At 40.6% G+C, this 13,136-nt stretch overlaps 1 non-coding gene across 1 annotated transcript; it reads right to left on the bottom strand.

Moving 5' to 3' along the window:
• Positions 1 to 2,167: 2,167 nt before the first annotated feature.
• Positions 2,168 to 2,238, bottom strand: Trnap-cgg. The gene has a single exon. It is a non-coding gene; the product is annotated as a tRNA-Pro (tRNA).
• Between the last annotated feature and the right edge of the window lie 10,898 nt (positions 2,239 to 13,136).

Here is a 13,136-nt window from a genome sequence, read left to right as displayed (position 1 = left end):
CTAATAACGACGGACTTGGGCAATAGCCAGGTGCGTCCAGTGTACTTTATGATACGCCAGGTTCACATCGATATATCGTTGCATATCCCAATTCATAATGTAAAGTTCTGGCTTTTAATTAGTTATATGTATACAGCTCTTTTTTTCTTTGCCGTACATGTATGTTCTACAGTATTGCTTAACACTGTGGTTTTCCATGTCACCACATACAAAAATATGTGGTTTTCCATGTCACCACGAACAAAAATATTTTTCTATCATAGCACATCACCCAAACCGACCTGGGATGACCACAACACTTTAACTCGACAGAAAACGCACGATAGATCGAAGAACACTGGAAGAGACTTGAGGAAACCGCTAGACGAATGGGAGCAGGATGACACTGCAGCGTTTTTCAGGCAGCTAGCCCTCAACCGTCGTCCAAAATTTGCGCAGGGAGCTCCAAATTTTGTGAAACGTGTGAACAAGTTCGACCTACAGCCAAAGCGTAAGATAAAGTCTATCGTCAGGAAGGTTCCCATCGTTAACGTGAAAAGAATCGACTCGATCCTGGAGGACAAGACTGTATGGGCCGACAACCAGACTTTGGAGAGAATAAGGTAGGAAGCTTCTAACAATGATCGATAATACATTTGTAGCCTGCATTTCATATGCACATGGCGCATGATAATACTTCCTCACAGGTACTATGTGATTCTAAGTACATTGGACAGTTTTACGACAGCTGCGTGTATATCACTGATGCAGATTGTGTCAAATATCTTGCATGCATTTAATCTTTTATCATTTATTAATAGTTTCCTACTTTTTGCAAACCTTTCTGTAGAAGGATGATGAAAAGGAATGTAACGTTGACTTGATCGAGAGCTGCTAATCATAAAAACCAATAGATTTATAAAAAATATTAGTCCTTCGTTGCACTCGCAAAAGTCTTTTGTTTGAATGTAACGTCGTTTGCTGAGTAACTTCATGTTACTACATTCTTTCTTACTGTTTTACAGGAAGTATGCTTTCCGTTTGAGGACTGAAAGAATGACAAGATTGGAAATGACAGGAACGGGGAAGAACAAAGACATTCTTCTCTGTGGAGGAATGTCAGCTAGGCAATGTTCCCTCCACAAAAAGAACGAAATACGTCATTATAAGACTTGTGCAGTGGTTGGTAATGGCGGCATACTGACCGACAGCCTTTGCGGCGCGGAAATTGACTCTCGTGATTACGTCATTCGCTTCAGCCTCGCTCCCGTCTCGGGGTACGAAGAGGATGTCGGGACAAAGACTAACCTAACCGTCATGAATGTTCAAATTATCTACAGAGTGGTGCAGAGTCAAAAACTCATCAGTACAAGAAACGTATACTCACCGAGGCTAAAAAGATTGAATGGGACAACTTTTTTGTTCTTTAGTAATGCATATGAGAAAAGACTTCTCTTCAAGCAGTTCTTCAGGGCTGTTCAAGCAAACAAAATATCCGTAACGGTCAATTATGTCAGTCCCAAAAGTGACGTAAAAAGGTAGGTTGATCTATTTCTATATGCTTGATTGACAGCTACTACATGGAGTCATATACATTTCTTCCGTATCCATAGCATTATCCAATAAGATTTGCAGGAATTACGTAAGTAACACGTTACGTGTTTTTCTTGATAAGTCTGCTCTCTTGTGCTGGTAAAGTAACTCAGACATGATCTTATTCACCTACTGCTCAAAAAGTCGGATTTACCAAATTGTTATTGTAGAACAGAACTAGTAAAGTCGGTTAATGTTTATTTTGTACACAGTACCTGGCTTTACAATCATGGTTGCCAATAAAAAATCAAGTACGTTAATTTCATTTACAACCCTTGTTAAGTCCTAAATCACCGTACTTGTGTACTTGACTTTTATTGACTACCATTGTATGCTCCAGTACTGTTTACAAAGTAAACATCACCCGACTTTACTGATACTTACTACCATTGGTAAATCCAACTTTTCGGGCAGTGACCACCACAGATTTTTTATACATATTCCAACATGTAATCACAAGACGTGGTGACGGCACACTCAAGTTTTTCAACTTATATTAATGCCGGCACCAACACGAGACAATCCAATACTCATTTTCACCTGAGTTAAGTGAGGAAATTCATGTTAAGTGCCTTTCCCAAAAGCACAAGATCGGTGGCATGTCAGGACTCGAACCCGGGACCTCTTGGTTCCGAGCCAAGCACGCTGCCGCTACGCCACACGACCCCACAGATTCGAACTTTAATTATGCATTTCTTTCTCTCCGTAGCATCCTAAGAAAGATCTTCCCTGGCTTAAGCAGACATCTTGGCACAGTCATGACAACTGGACTGACGGCTGTCATCGCAGCTACCAACTTTTGCGATGAGATATTTCTGTACGGGTATTACCCGTACAGGACCGCACCTAGGGGAGACCGGACACTGAGATACCATTACTACCCTGATGACTACATCCAGCCTGTGGTCATGGACAAGATACATAACTTCACTACTGAGTACCTGATTCTGAAAGAGCTGGAGAAAAGGGGCGTGGTGACTCTGATAACTGACAGGTGTCAGCTGCCTGTTTCGCTGATAAACATTCAAGATTTAAGACTTTAGACATTAGGCTGGTGTGTTACGCCGAATGGCGGTTATACTGACTATACCGATAGAGATACAGAAGACAGTTAATAAGAAGATTTAATGCATAAGAAATCAATAAATGTGGTTAAGAAGCAAGAAAACAAATAATTGAGTTACATATTTTGTTGCCATACATGCAGCTGAACACGTGGTGCATTGTGTCAAATCATCTTGTAAACAATCTGAAAGCCGCCGTTCCTTGTTCAACATATGTATGTATCTATAACACCAATACGGTCGACCGATGATGATGTAACTTGTTATCTATAGCAAACGATCAAATACTACACTAAGCAGAAAATTAAGTTGTCGGCAAACGACGTTAAATGTAAGCGTTTGATTAGGCCACACCGAGTTAATTTTATGGATGACTTCCACGCGCGTTCACATCCAGTTCGTACATGGTAGCTAGCGACATTACGGAGCCGGGCACCCATGGCACCCAGGCTGCCGAAACTCCACGACTCAAGAACTCATACGTACATGTACAGTACCGATTCATCAATTCTGCAAAAAGCCAGCATGTGCCGGCTTGTCGTATACATTGCTATGTACTGCCGCAAAATCACAATAGTCAATACCAGTTTTGTATTCCTATGGTTAAGTAGCATTTTTATTTTTGGCCGGAATTGTTTTTTTATTCGCCCGCGCGCACTAGTTTGGGCGTCTTCAGAGGATGTCATCCATAAAATTAACTCGGTGTGGCCTTAGTAATACCAAATATCGCGTGCATCGCGTGCGTTATATGCATAGAATGAGTTACACACAGGAAAATTAGTCGTATGAATGCCAGGGAGGCCATGATAGAATAATAATCAACCGTCGTCAAGGATCAACAAAAACATTTCCGTTACGGATGTCCTACGAACGTCATCAGTTTGCTGACGTCATCAACATGGCGCAGATGTGATAAGATAAGAATGATTTGAAGTGACAACTGAAGGCTTACGTACATCATGTAGAAAATATCACAAAAGCCATGAAGTTGCAGACGTCATGAACATGTTGTACAATGAATGCCTCTGAATGTTACCGGAGTTCAAATATTGATAACAATTGAGCACTCCGCAACATTTAAAAAGATTTTAACTGACAAACGAAGGCTTACGTGCATCACGTGGAAAATACCACGAATGCCATGAAGTTGCTGACGTCATGAACATGTTATACGATGAATGTCACCAGAGTTGTAATACTGATGAGAAATGAGCAGTCGGCAAGATTTAAGATGATTTTGACTGACAGTGACAGCCGACGGCTTACGTGCATCACGTAGAAAATATCACGAATGCCATGAAGTTGCAGACGTCATAAACATGTTGTACAATGAACGTCTCTGAATGTCACCGGAGTTGTAATATTGATAACAGATAAGCAGTCAGCAACATTTCAGAAGATTTTAGCTGACAACCGAAGGCTTACGTCTTTTACGTGGAAAATACCACGAATGCCATGGAAGTTACTGACGCCATCAGCATGTCATACGATGAATGTCACCATAGTTGTAATACAAATAACAAATGAGCAGTCCGCAAGATTTAAGGTGATTTTAACTGACAATCGAAGGCTTACGTGAAAAATAGGACGACTCAATGAGCCTCAGGAGTGCGACTGCTACATACATTTGTACATTCCCGGGATCAATATCAAATCTCAAGGGTGTACTTGCGTGTGGGATTGAGAAAAGGACCTTAACTATTCACGACATTTGTTAGGATTACAGCTAATGCGAACTGACAGTGTTGTACATCTGGCATGTATTATTCATAGTGATGTACTGTTGTGACGCATGGGTTGGAACTGGTGGTCTGTGAGCTATGGTCTATGATTCTTCCTGTTGTCAGTCTTGTTTAGATTCTACCAGACACAAAATACGGAACGACGCAAATGACTACCGGTTGTATCAATGCTCCATAGATACGCAGTTAAACGCCGTTTATTAGGCATCAATTAGAACGGATCATTGAGCTCAGACGTTTGGGGGCCTCTCGGATCACCAGCTGTTCTTATTCTGGGTAAAAAGGTGACTGCAAAGCCTCATTGAATACCGTAAGAGGATTATAAGATATACGAGATTCGTATTTCTTAAGAAGTTATAATGCTCTTGTTATGATACAGAAGTAAGACATACCAGGCCTCTACTTGAAAACACTCACCAATGATATGATATGCTATTGATTTATTCAAGGGGATTTGTATATTTGTCTGTTTCATTGTGTTGCCAAGACTATGTACCTTCCACTTAACCGATATCTTATTTCATTTTAGTGATAATTTGAACATATTTCGTTCATATTTCTCACGTTAACGTTGTTGTCACAGACGTTTTTGCGTACTATGATATGCTATTGATTTATTCATTGGGATTCGTATATTTGCCTGTTTCAATTGTGTTGCCAAGACTATGTACCTTCCACGTAACCGATATCTTATTTCATTGTCGTAATAATTTGAACATATTTTGTTCATTCCTCGTGTGAACGTTGTTGTCAAAAACGTCTTTGTATACTATGATTAAGTACGAGTAGTCTTTTTTCCAGCAGTTGAATAACTTTTCAAAACGTCATGTTCAAGATGGATAGACATACTCCACAAGGCACGGACCGACGCTATCCTCAGCCATGGAGAAACGTGTTTCTGTCGTTGGGTTTGTTTTCCGTGACACCAGTTCTGATTCTTCTGTTGACAACTGACATTATCAGGTGAGAACTTCGAAAAGTGGCAAATGCTTAATGTTTACCTTCGCATATGGTCTGCTCTGTTAATTCTTACTCAAACTTATTCATATATATGGTGCCGGGATATTCATATATATATGGTGTCTAAATGCCTCCTGCTATAAAATGACAACATGATGTAACCCAGCACTAGTTACCATGGTGACAGACGTCTGGTTCAGGTCATTGACCGTATTGGTTTGGAGAAGAAGAAAAAGAGGAAACAGAGCAAAAACAATATGTTTTCCTTCGGTAAACATAAATATAGACCCCTTCAAGAATGTTGTACTATAATGTATATTATCTTAAATAGCAGCTTTATCCTGATGTAGCAAAATATGTCCCACGTGCACATTAACACATTAGCCATAATTAGTAGTGATAGTTAAGATAGGCATCCCTCAATAGATCAAAAAAGGTATATGCCATAACATACACTTTTCTTCAACCAATAGCACTGCCCCTCGAGCTGTCCTGGACTTCATCAACGATACCTCAATGGAGTTCTCCAGAAGTCATTGGAGTATTCACCACTCCATTCCGAAACCAGCGTTTCACATTCCGCCTGCTGCCTTAAACCCTTCAGACAAAGTTCCCAAGATCGGCAAGCCCAAAAGAAAGAGTTCGCTTAAATTGCACAAAGCTGTGCTTAAAAGAAACCGCGTGTCGCCCCATCACCGTGTGTCCTCTGGCCTTGTTACTCTTCAAAGAATCAGGTAACGTCATATCAATTCTACGTTGTTTGATCCAAGCGTATGCTGGAATACAATTACGGTAAACAAAGAAACGATTTGTCTTTCATGTAATATAAAGTTGTCAGTCGGGTAAGATTTTCGATGAGGTAAAACGTAATGTAATCAGCAGCAGGTGAAAATTCCTTCCTTTATCGCATTTTCGTTTTTCAGTCGAATTTCTATCAAACGACTGTATATGCATCCTACACTACGTTACTGAACACACAGGAGAAATACGACAAGAAAATTACCTTTCTGAAATACACAATTTTGAAGTTCGTAGATCGATTACAAAGATGAGAATTTCTAGTCATAAATTGAATATAGAATTAGGAAGATATAAAAAATTCCTCGCGACCAGAGGTTTTGTCCATTCTGTCCCAATGGATATGGAAGACGAACAACATTTTATTTTGATTTGTACACTATATGACAATAAACGCACAAAGCTGTTCAACCTTCTCTCCGCCTGCTCAACAGAATTTGTTACATTTCATGCTATAGATAAATTTAATTTCATCCTAGAAGGTAATAACCCTTACTGTGTAAAAATAGGTAAATATATTAAAGAATGTTTAGACTTAAGAACAAGTAGTATTAGTTAACTCATCTACTGTTTTTATACATAAATTAATTTCGTATTACCCCTGTATATTTGTCTGTATATCTACTTGCAGTCTTAGACCTTACGAAAGTCGCTGCACTTTTGTTGTGTCAATAAAGTTATTCTTCTGTATCTTCTCCCTCAGGACTGCGGCTGTCTCCATCGGACCCACCTACTTCACCACAATAACAATGGATGAGCGGGGAAACATGGCGGAAGAGCCTGCACATGCGTGTTCCTGGCACGGACAGAACCCCTGTGTCCCAACCAATGAGCAGGACTCTGGCCGGTTCGGCACATGCGCAATCGTGGGCAGCGGTGACATCCTAACCGGCAGCCTTTGCGGCACAGACATCGACGCTAACGATTACGTCATACGGTTTAACCTCGCTCCCACAATCGGTTATCAACTAGATGTCGGCAGCAAAGCAAATCTAACCATCTTGAACAAAGAGATATTAGATAAAGTCAAAGCAAGCTTTGAATCTAAAGACTCGAAGAGGTTTGCAAATAGACTGCAGCAAATGAGGACAAGTGTTTTCCTTTACGTAAAACAGAGACGCACAGACCTCTTTAGAAGTTTGTTACAGCTTGCGAGTACAGCAAATATCTCAATAACCCTTCAACACATCAACGCACAGCATCTGGCAGGAAAGTAAGTATCACTTTGATCTACAAACAGTGTGTGATTATTTCAATAGATAAAAACGAGCTGAATGGAGTGAATTGATCTTCAAGCTATCAAGCGCTGAGCTAGTTATGTTTACCGAAGGAAACATATTGTTTTGCTCCATTTCTTCTTCTTCTTCTGTTCTAAACACTAACCTCTGACCTGACCAATGGCCTCTTTTGTTGACGTCTGTCACCATAGTAACAGGTGTTGGATTACATGATGTTGCAATTTCATAGTAAGCATTTAGACTCCTGTCACCATATACATGTATGTGAATGTGTTTGAGTAAGAATTAACAGAGCAGACCATATCCGAAGGTAAACATTATGCATTTGCTTTGCAAATGTTACTTTTCTAGTGTCGATTTGTTTTTCATTGAACTTTATCAATCCAAGAGATAGTTAGAACGTATATATGAGATCATCACGTCTTTATTTTGTCTTCCTCTCATAGAATCATCATGAAAATATTCCCTCGGTATGACCGTGACTTTGACAGCTTTGTGACGACAGGGCTTATAGGCGTCGTCTTAGCAACGACACTCTGCAACAAGATAACCCTCTACGGATTCTACCCCTTTGACACAGACCCCTTAACAGGGAGGAATCTTTCTTATCACTACTATCTGAACATTGATGGCAATCTTGGGGAACCAAACTTCAAGATACATAATTTTAAGACGGAATACAAAGTACTAAGGGCTCTGGAGAAGAGGGGTCTCCTCACGCTAATGACGGAGCCATGTCTGGTACAAGAAGTCTACAGTGACGCATTTTAATAAAAACCATGTCAAATGGCTACAGGCATAGTTGGAACAACACAAACATTTTGACTGCGTCTCTTTGAAACATTAAATATGTTGGACTTGAATCTACCTTTGTGCAATCTCATTATTATATCGTGAGTGTGAATTTTTATCATATACGTATGAAGTAATGAACACAAGAAAACTGATAGTATAGCACGCAACTTGATAGATTTTGCAAATGGATAGACTTTGAAAACTGTTAGATTTCTTTGATGTCTAACCTTCATCGACGTAACAAGTTCAATAATTTCAAAGACAAAGGTGTGCTACGGCTGTTATAAAAGTTACAATTTCCAACAGAACCATTTGAGCTCGCGACGATGTTTTTTTTACTCTCCAAGCAGAGGTTGTTGGGTTTTGGTCATAAAATTTTTATATATAGCCGTTTTTTGTCGCTACCCCCGCCCTTGGGTCGCGCATGGACCCTCTCTGGCCAACGAACACTGCCTGGCCAATTTGATACTGTATTTTACCACCCTAGGATCTGCTTGGAGATTTGTTGTTACAATGCGTACATTATGCGCGCTTCGAGTTCTCTGAGGACACGTCATTTGCACTTGTCCGACCGTCGGCAATTACTGTGTGTTTCAATCACTTAGTTTTTCTGATTGCTACTCAGGATTTGAGTGCTCACGCGGCGTGAGGCATGCAGACCAACTCTTGCTGGCTCAGACACACGGGTACCGTCTGATCCATTCTGTTTTACCGATAGGTTCCTGCCCAGACGTCGTCTTCACGCTTCTGGCAATTATATACTGATTTTTTCAGCTTATGTAAGCTATACATTTTATTTGATTCAAATTCAGAGTCTGATCTCTTTGATACCCCACCAGATGAGCATCGTCCAAAGAGTCGCCATCTGACGTATTTCCCAATGCGCACAAATCTTTAAAGCAGGTAAGCTTTTGCAATCTTTTTGTAGTGTAAAACAACCACGATCTGCTGCCTAAACCTTCGCTGAGTAGTCTGATGTTTGCAGTCGTTGCCACAGGGGATGGTTCTCATTGGTCGGGTAGTGACACGCGTAGGCGAGACAGTCCTACCCTTTTGTTGTTGACTGAAGGTTCACTCTCTCTGTCTCTCTCTGTGTCTCTCTCAGTGGGTTTCAAACGTCATCGTTAGAAAGACATCCGGGGAGTGTTTCAGCTGAAGGTGAGCGTCTCCCGCGCATCCGAAGCTAAAAAAAAGAGCAGACAGCAGAGTTGCGTTCTTCCCAGGCCTTTACTGTCCATCCGAGGCACCTGAAGGGGAAACTGTTGCTTCCCAACAACATGTCAACATTGTACAGGTGGGTGAAGGTCGTTCTGTAAATATACAGCGACGTTTGGCTAATCGTGATGTGCTGTCATTGGGTTGTTTGTATCTCACACAGTAGCAAAGAATAGATGACCAAGGGACTGGGAAAGGGTATAGAAATAGACAAATTTGCCGTGGCTACTGTCTATGAATTGTGATTCTAGACTCCTACATTACTAGTATTTGGTGGACCTGCCTCTGATGATTATAAACAGGTGCCACTACGTCTGGTCTGACATTTCAACCTGCCGGTACAAAAGACATGAGTAAACACACATGGCAGCCTACCGACTATTCCAACTGTTATTCGGCACGGTAAATACCCACTCAGCCGATTCACAGGAAGAAGGCAATTCACTGCACGAAAGTGGGGCTTACCTGTGACCTTAAATGTCAGGAAAGTGCTAATGGTGGATTTTGGCATTTGATGTTCTAAGGCAACCATCAGACTTTCCTGACATATATCGCCACTGTTTAAACAAACATTCCCAGGCATACCTGTTAGACTTACCTGAGACATAATCGCGTGGTAATTATAAAAAAAACTCATGGATACATATACAGGGCTCACTCCACAAAAGTAGGAGTGACGAATAGCAGTTAAGACACACAGGAATTCTATAATGGCGACGTCGATCTCCCCAAATAACAATTTGAATTCAAAAATTCAAATTCAGCTTTATTTATATTGGCATGACATGTTAAAAGTTCAAAACATGAATTGAGCCAATATTTGACAACGTTTAAAATACACAGAGCAGATCGATAAAAACTACATTAAAATGCGATTAAAAACTTAACACTGACAATGTATATTATGTATTTACACCACATTTGCCTGGTATTTACCCCTCCCCAACAAGAATTTGCTTGGAGTTGGGGATTACTTTTCATGAAGTGTAATGTTTGATTTACTCGCAGATGTGGCGTGATAATGTTTGCTTACTTTAATCTCTATATTGGAAGGGAAATGTGTGCTCCTGAGTATCCTAGGAGAGGAGATGGTTTTACTTCACCATGTGCCAGCTGTTCATGTTTGATGTTTGATTTCATCATATATATATCCTACCACCAGCCATCATGAGTAAACAATGTTTTTTTTATTGAAACAACAAAGTACAAGACATGGTACAAGACACAGAGGTGGAAACTCTAGCCGAAGCTAATATTAATCACACCCCTGACATAAAATACAAATTACAGGTATGACAATGACAAAACAACAAATGAGCGTTCGTATATACAAGACTAACGGCGATATAAATCATTCGGCAACTGTAAATAGTTGAGTATTCAGTATAAAGGTTTGAGTAAAAATCAGAATTTTTTTGTTAACATCAAGACGTAAAAGGGGCGAACCCCTCAGTAAAAGATTAATACTAAACAATGGTTCAAACACATATTGACATCTAGATATGGTCAAGATCGCTAGTAACCGGTTACGTGTTATTCATAGCTGGATGATTTGATCTTCCGCGATTCCGCTTAGTAGCGTGCGTAGTCCAGTAATTAGTGATCCTGCCTCTGGACTAAGAGGTTGGGAGTTCGAATCCCGGCTGATGTCGCTCACCCGACATGCACCCTACTGTTTAGGGTCGCAGTCCTTCGGACGGGACCTTAACCGTGGTCCACTGTTCGTTGTGCTTGTTGAAAGAACTAGGGGAATTTCCCCGGTACAATGAACCTGTAAATACTGTGCATAGCGTCTGTCTTCTCTGTCACGACCAGTGGAAGAGTAGCTCTTCAATGAGCTAAACTGGTTCAAGATCACTTTCTTTTATCCGCCGCAGATTCTTTGATGCCTTCTAGCTGTACCCCTTCCACATACATACTAGTACTACATGCTCATTACCGTAACTCGGTCAGTAGGTCTTTTGTCGACGGACGTGATCATTTTACGATTTTTTCCAGGAAAATCATTCGCTGTGCCCGAGAGAGACCTTGCCTGATGCTTTATACTATAAATACAGTAATATCTCTTATATAAGAAGTATAGTTATGAATTCTAAGAGGCACGCGACAGACTTTCTCAGTCTCTATGCTTAAATATACGCCGTGAGCTTAGCCTAAGACATGATTTTAATGAGCGCATACAGAGGGCATTTTTCTGAACTATATTATACACTGTAAAACCAAGTAGATAAATGACCAAAGGGAAAGATCAAACTAAAGGAAACAACTAGGAACCAATTAACAGATCATCTAAAGTTGATTCCGCCGATGGGGGAAGACCTATGAATAAACCATCAGTCACAACTATCATTTCAGCACCACGGAGAGCTGCCATGTTCTAACACCCGTAATCACAGCAGCGAGCTCGAGAACGCAATTATTCAACTGCTTAATCTTTCTTCAAACATGAAGACCTGTACGCCTACTCATCTGTCGCAGCGACAGGAGATTCCAACAACAACAATCTTTGTTCAAACATCATAACAAATTAAGATTTGAAACTTGTTACCAAACATTTGACTTTCCGTTACCAAACATTTGACAAAGAAGTCTCCTTGGTAGTTGTAAACATGACACAAATATTGTTGATAAATTGTCATAAAAACGTTGATTTAACAGCAAACAGATCTAGCTCATCATTAGCGACTCCCTGACACATGCTAAACCCGCGAACTACCCAGCGGCGTGTTCTGCAATGCTAATTATTCTGTCGAGTTTGTGCCAAATGCCCTCTTCACCGGGCTGCCATTTCAATTTGCGTCAGCCGTGCTCTTGAAAATGGTGTTCTGATTTGCTTTTTGTACCGACGCCAGAAAGCCACCATTACCGGTGCAGCCTCCCGGTGTCTAGATGATATATTCTGCCGGCTACAATCATCGCGACAGTCACGACCGATTCCTTCCTTTCAATTTTACCGACTCCAAATTGAGGGTACCCCTGGTGTCAGGCGGTATTCCGGTTCAGGGACGTCCGCTCTACAGGTGCGGTGCATCCGATTGAATCAGTAGGCACGTTTGCTGCGCCTGATGGGGTATTCACCTATCGGGTGGCGAGGAAGGGTATGAGGGCATTCAAGACATCGCACACTGGCACACTCCAAGCAGAGTTCGGTGACCTTTCTATCACATGCCCGCTTTCTCCCGCCAATCCACTTTTGAATATGTTAGAAAGGTCAGAACAATAATCCCCACCGGTCTCTGCTTGGAGAGTAACAAATGGGAGCAGGTGTGGGTTTTAAAAGGAATGTACTTGCTATGTTAAGCCTTGAGCTCTTTCCCGCTATATAGTATTTTCTAACCAACTGTCTTGTATACATTGCAGCAGATAGCTCTTGTTGGTAAGTTGTGAAGACAGTAAGCAGTTCTCAAAACAAACAAAAAACTGCTATATTGTATTTTCTAGCCAACTCCCGTGTCTGTATTGTAGCAGGTAGCAGTCGTTGGTTATAGATTTCTTCAAGTTGTGGTTGTGAAGACGCTAGTTAATTAACGTTATTTACCAATTACTTTTGTTATTTATTGTTACTATTTGATTTGATACCGTTATCATATTGATCGAATTTTTCAATTACTTATTGTTATTTATTATTACCATTTGATTTGTTACCATTATTACATTTTTTCAATTAATTTAGTCGGGGGAAGATCACGGACAAGCCATTATGGCTTCTTATCTTTCCCCCTGCATATCCTATTTTACTGTAATATGTTCAT

The sequence above is a fragment of the Branchiostoma belcheri genome, unplaced genomic scaffold (assembly GCF_001625305.1).
Source record: "Branchiostoma belcheri isolate BF01 breed outbred unplaced genomic scaffold, Haploidv18h27 scaffold5, whole genome shotgun sequence".
In the NCBI taxonomy this organism is placed as follows: Eukaryota; Metazoa; Chordata; class Leptocardii; order Amphioxiformes; family Branchiostomatidae; genus Branchiostoma; species Branchiostoma belcheri.
This window is presented reverse-complemented; position numbering and strand designations above follow the sequence as displayed.